This window comes from Sinocyclocheilus grahami, unplaced genomic scaffold (assembly GCF_001515645.1).
Source record: "Sinocyclocheilus grahami isolate Dianchi unplaced genomic scaffold, SAMN03320097.WGS_v1.1 scaffold498.1, whole genome shotgun sequence".
NCBI classification, from domain to species: Eukaryota; Metazoa; Chordata; class Actinopteri; order Cypriniformes; family Cyprinidae; genus Sinocyclocheilus; species Sinocyclocheilus grahami.
In genome coordinates, this window is record NW_015505677.1 from 443273 (window position 1) to 449272 (window position 6000).

At 33.4% G+C, this 6000-nt stretch overlaps 1 pseudogene; it reads left to right on the forward strand.

Moving 5' to 3' along the window:
* The window catches only part of LOC107554350 (sodium/potassium-transporting ATPase subunit alpha-3-like), a 39175-nt pseudogene extending 35638 nt beyond the window's left edge, over positions 1-3537 (forward strand).
* Positions 3538-6000: the final 2463 nt, after the last annotated feature.

Genomic DNA, 6000 nt, shown 5'->3' on the forward strand with positions numbered 1-6000 from the left:
TGGAGAGATATTTCACAAGTGTTTGACAATGTCAAAGGAAAGTTCAAAAATGAACAATAGAGATATCTAAACCAGGGTTATTATAGTTCATTAAAACACGAAAACTAAAACCATAAAAAATGCTTTTGTTACTTGAAATAAAGTAAATGATAACTGAAATGAAGTATAAAAAACACATTTAATTTATTTCATTTAGTTCCCGTTTTCATTTAGTTTAATTTGCTGTACTAAAATAACTAAGAGTAAAACTGAAAAAAACAAACTAATAAAAATGGCACAAAACAAACAAAATTACTAAGACTGTAACAACCATTTTAAAAAACTTTAACAAAAAAAACATTGATAAAAAATATTATTTGTATTTAAATATATGGTAACACTTTACAATAAGGTTCATTAGTTAAACATTAGTTAATGTATAAACTAACATGAACTAACCATGAGCAATACATTTGTTACTGTATTTACTAATCTACACTAACGTTAGTTAATGAAAATACAGATGTTCATTGTTAGTTCATGTTAGTTCACAGTGCATTAACTAATGTTAACAAGATTTTAATAATGTGTTAGTAAATGTTGAAATTAACATTAACAAAGATTAATAAACGCTGTATAAGTGCAGTTCATTATTAGTTCATGTTAACTAATGTAGTTAACTAATGAACCTTATTGTAAAGTGTTACCAAATATATTTTAAAATGTATTTCAGTGCCATGTGATCCTTCAGAAATCATTCTAATACACTAAATTTTAAACTCATGAAACCAAATCATTATTATTATAAATGTTGAAAACTGTTATGGTGTTGCTTAATATTTTTGCGGAAAACATGATGCAATTTTTTCAGGATTGTTTGATGAATGGAACATTCAAAAGAACAGCATTTATTTGCAACTTTTTAAATGTATTGACTTTTTATCAATTTATTGCATCCTTGCAATAATTTCTTTCAAAAAATGTCAAAATCTTATGTATGTGAATGTGGAGAATGTGAGCGTGTGTAATGCTAAATGTCTTTCTGTCAGACGTATGAGCAGAGGAAGATTGTGGAGTTCACCTGTCACACGGCTTTCTTCGTCAGTATCGTGGTGGTGCAGTGGGCCGACGTCATTATCTGCAAGACTCGCCGCAACTCTGTGTTCCAGCAGGGCATGAAGTTAGTATCGCTCACGATATCCCATTAACCAACAGATATTAAAACTAAGATTGTGCACTTGCTGGATTTAGTAGTTCGATCAAATGGGAAGCTTGGGGTTTGTAGCGACTGGGCCAAACAGGCTGAGTTAAGTGATTGTGTTTGTTCTTTGTAGGAATAAAATCCTGATCTTTGGCCTGTTTGAGGAGACGGCTCTTGCTGCCTTCCTGTCTTACTGCCCCGGCATGGATGTGGCCCTCAGGATGTATCCTCTCAAGTGAGTGTTACCTGCACAAAAAGCTCCTGATTGAACACTACAAAGCAAATTAGATATCTGCATTATCATAGCGATACACTCTTAAAAATAAAGGTGCTTCACGATGCCATAGAAGAACCTTTTTGTCTAAATGGTTCCATAAAGAACCTTTAACATCTGAAGAACCTTTCTGTTTCACAAAAGCTTCTTTGTGGCGAAATAAGGTTCTTCAGATTGTAAAAACGCAAGAAAGAGATGGTTCTTTAAAAAACCTTTGACTGAATGCTTCTTTGTGGAACCAAAAATGGTTCTTCTATGGCATCACTTGAAGAACCTTTTGAAGAACCTTTATTTTTAAGAGTGTAGCTGAGGAAACAACGATTGAACTAATCTGAAATTCTCTTTATTTTTCCCCCTCTCGTTTCTTCTCTCAGGCCCAGTTGGTGGTTCTGTGCGTTCCCTTACAGCTTCTTAATTTTTGTTTATGATGAGATCCGAAAACTTATCCTGCGCCGAAACCCAGGAGGTACAGAGCTTGAATTATTCTCGAAATATATATACAGTACATATTTTTCCATGACTTTTTTTTATAGCCATTTATAGTATCATTCAAATGTTTGTGGTCAGTACGTTTTTTTTATTTATTTTTTTTATGTTTTTGAAGTTTCTTCTGCTCACCAGGGCTACATTTATTTGATATAAAATCCAGTAAAAACAGTAATATTGTTACATTTTAATAATGTACCCAATTTAATATAAATGTAAATCATACTAATACACTAATTTGGTGCTAAAGAAATTTTTTTTAATCAACTAATTTATTATCAATGTTCAAAACAGTTTTGCGGCCTAATATTTTTGTGGAAACCATGATCTTTTTTTTCAGGATTTGATGAATATAACATTTTAAAAGAACAGTGTTTAATTTGTAAAAATTTGTTGCAACATTATTAATGTCTTTACTGTCGGTTTTGATTAATTTAATACATCCTTGCTGAATAAATCTCTTCAATTATTTTAAACTATTTGACCCCAAACTAAAATACAGTAAATATCTAGGTAAAATAAATCAAGGATATTTTTTAAAAACCATTTCTCGCTAAATTAACCAAAAGGAAAAATAATATTAAACCATTTATATTTATATGCTTCAAAAACAATTCATTGCAATGAAAAGCAAAACTCACATACATGTTTTTTGAATCAAATGTTTTATTGCATGAAAAATGCCACACGGACACTTATGTGAGCAGTATAGAGTTCATGATGCAAATGAATCAAGTTTTGAATCAATTCACTGAAATTGACCATTTGAACTGATTCATTAAAATGATTTTTTTTTTTGCCATACAAGTGATGAGGAAGCACTGCAAAAATGAAAGTGCTATTAGTAATACTCACAATGTTCCTCATATAAATATTGTGAATATTTAATCACCTACCAAGAAGTAATGTTAATATTCATGTTGTTGATGCTGAATTTGAGTTAACTTTCAGCCTCTCTCTCTCTCTCTCTGTTTACTTCAGGCTGGGTTGAAAAGGAGACATACTACTGAATTGTCAAATCCTTCACTCATCGATTCTCCCTCATTCCCTCACTCTCTCTTTCTTCATCTCTTTCTGTCTCTCTCTCTCTCTTTCACATTCTACCCATTCCTCCCTCTACTATAAAAACACCAATACAGAAACAACCATGTTACTCCTTCCTTTTACTGAAATATAAATAAGAGGATGAGAGGACCAATCACAGAGTTTTTTTTTGTTTCTGCCCAAAGACTACAGCTGAATCTGCCAGTATGATAGAGGTTTACTAATACTGTTAAACACACAAACGCGCGGCTTTTGTAATGGATGTCACGCATCACGTCTGTCCAAACCCAGCAGCTGCGTTCAGACTCTTTCACGGTCGACAGGGACTCCTGTACAAACACTGCCACGCTAGATTACTGTTCTACATCCCTCTCCATCTTTACCATCAAAAAATACAAATAACCTAATTAAGGCTCTCGTCTTCTACTGGGAAAAAAAGAGGAAAACGGCCTTCCTCACCCCGATCCGGTACCTGCCAACTCCCGCCTGTCTCTCTTTCTCAGCATTTTTCCTTTCTATGTCATTGTTGTTTTTGAGTGTTGTTTTTATTAATCATTCATAGCTTTTTTTGTTCGATACCTTTTTATGTTAGAAGTGTGTCTGAGAGCTGCTTGGTTTCATTTTTCTCAGGCATGACAAAGCACACTGCCACCCTTCTCTCTCTCTCTCTCTCACTCCTCCTCTCCCTCCCCTTTTATCCTGCACTCCCCTCTCTCTCCCTCCCAGCTCTTGCTCCTTCTGTCCGTCTCTCTGTCCCCGTCTGTTTGTCTGTTCGTGAACGATGTGAAGAAGCCGCCCTCCTCTATCCGCCCCCGTGTCCCCTCTTCCCCTGTTTAAAAAAAAGAGAAATTACAATCTTTCTGTGTCCTAGGAAAAAGAGATTTCGCTCTGATTTCATTGTTTAAATAAGTGCAGAAAAAAATGGAATAGAAGCAATGTACCAATATGTGAAACAACAGCAAAAAATGAAATAAAAAGGAAGGATCTCTCTTTTCTCAGCTTGGCGTCAGTTTGTTTTCGTGTCTGATGTCTGGCGTGAAATCAAATGAAATATTTTGTGTCATTTTTAAATCTACTGCAATTTCAGGACAGCTAAACGTGCATTCACACGTCACTCACAGGTGTTTGAGCTCAAAATCAACACTTTTAGTTTATTAATATCAAGAAATCATTTTACAGGAGTGAATTTCATGTTTTGGTGTAGTTGAATATCATCCAGAATGCATCCAGATGTCTTTTCAGTTTGTAATTCACATTATTCTCAGTGATTGTCATTGTTTAATAATTTCTGTATTAAGGTAATGAATCATCCTGTCCAAACACAATGTTATTTTTTATTATTAAAACGATAATAATGTACAATAATACTGCCATGATATACTACATTTAATACTGATATGTTATAATACTTTACAATTTAAATCAAATACATTTTGCAGCATGTTAATGAGAAATTGGGATTAAGAAATTTGATTAAATGTTATGAAAATAATTTGATAAAATAAAATGTATTTAATTTTTATTTTATTGACAGGTTTTGTGTGATTCAGACAGTTAATTGTGATACTGGTAAAATACTGATATAATAATTTACAAATTAAATTAAGAATTTTTTTTTTTAATATATATATATATATATATATATTTGCAGTATGTTTGGGGGTAGGAAATGTGATTTAATGTTATGAAATAATTTGAAAAAATAAAATTGATTAAATTATTTTATAATATCTTAGAATTTATTATATGTTTTTATTATTTTACTTTATATGTTAATTTATTTATATTATTGTTTTATTCAAACATGGAATATGACCTAGGCACATTCTTGATAGGCTTTGTGCGACTCAGCCAGTAAATTGCAGTCAGTTAATAAAAATATCACAACTACTCGCTCGATTAACATGACCAGTGTGAGAACTTTTATCTCTGTAATGGCTTTTTTGTGAACTCTGCAAGTCTGTTTATGGTTTTACTATCATTAATTCACTCTCGCAGGTTTTTGACCTTCGTTCTCATAGCTTTTATGAGTTCGGCGCTGTGACATTTATAGAGGTGGCTACTCCCAAAATCATATCACGACAATAATCACATTAAACACATCTAACTCGAAATCACTCCCTAATATTTGAGCAACATTCATCATTTTGAGGAAGTTGTTTTTCAATAACGTTTCAAAATATCAGGTGGTCATAAATTTAATTTGAGATAAAATTTCCTGTAAATAAATAAATAAAATAAAATTGCTTTTTCACAGACATATCACCTAGAGGTGTGGGTCACCCCGTTTACAGACTGTCTGCACACACTGATAGAGACCAAGGGCCTATAACAGCTTATATATTTATACAAGCTGTTATATATATATATATATATATACAGTTTGGGGTTTTATATGAAAGCGAAAGGAGGAGACGGGCTGTAGTAAAGCTTTGATGAATTCCCTGGATATCACCTAGAGGTGTGGGTCACCCCGTTTACAGACTGTCTGCACACACTGATAGAGACCAAGGGCCTATAACAGCTTATATATTTATACAAGCTGTTATATATATATATATATATATACAGTTTGGGGTTTTATATGAAAGAGAAAGGAGGAGACGGGCTGTAGTAAAGCAGTGTTGAATTCCCTGGTTACATTCAGCCGCTGTTTCATTTTGATGATGAAGAGGGCTCACACAAACACACACACACACACACACACACACACACACACACACTCAAAACCACACCTCTAAAAACAGAAACACAAACATGCCTTGAAGCCAACTCTCCAAAATAACAGAAATATGTCTCCTCATTATGAAACACCACACACACACACTCAAAACCACACCTCTAAAAACAGAATTACAAACATGCCTTGAAGCCAACTCTCCAAAATAACAGAAATATGTCTCCTCATTATGAAACACGCACACACATACACACGCACTCCCCTTGTCAGCTGTCCTGCCTGCTTTAATCTTTCTGCTCAATGCAGACCCCCAATCTCTCTCTCTCTCTCTCTCTC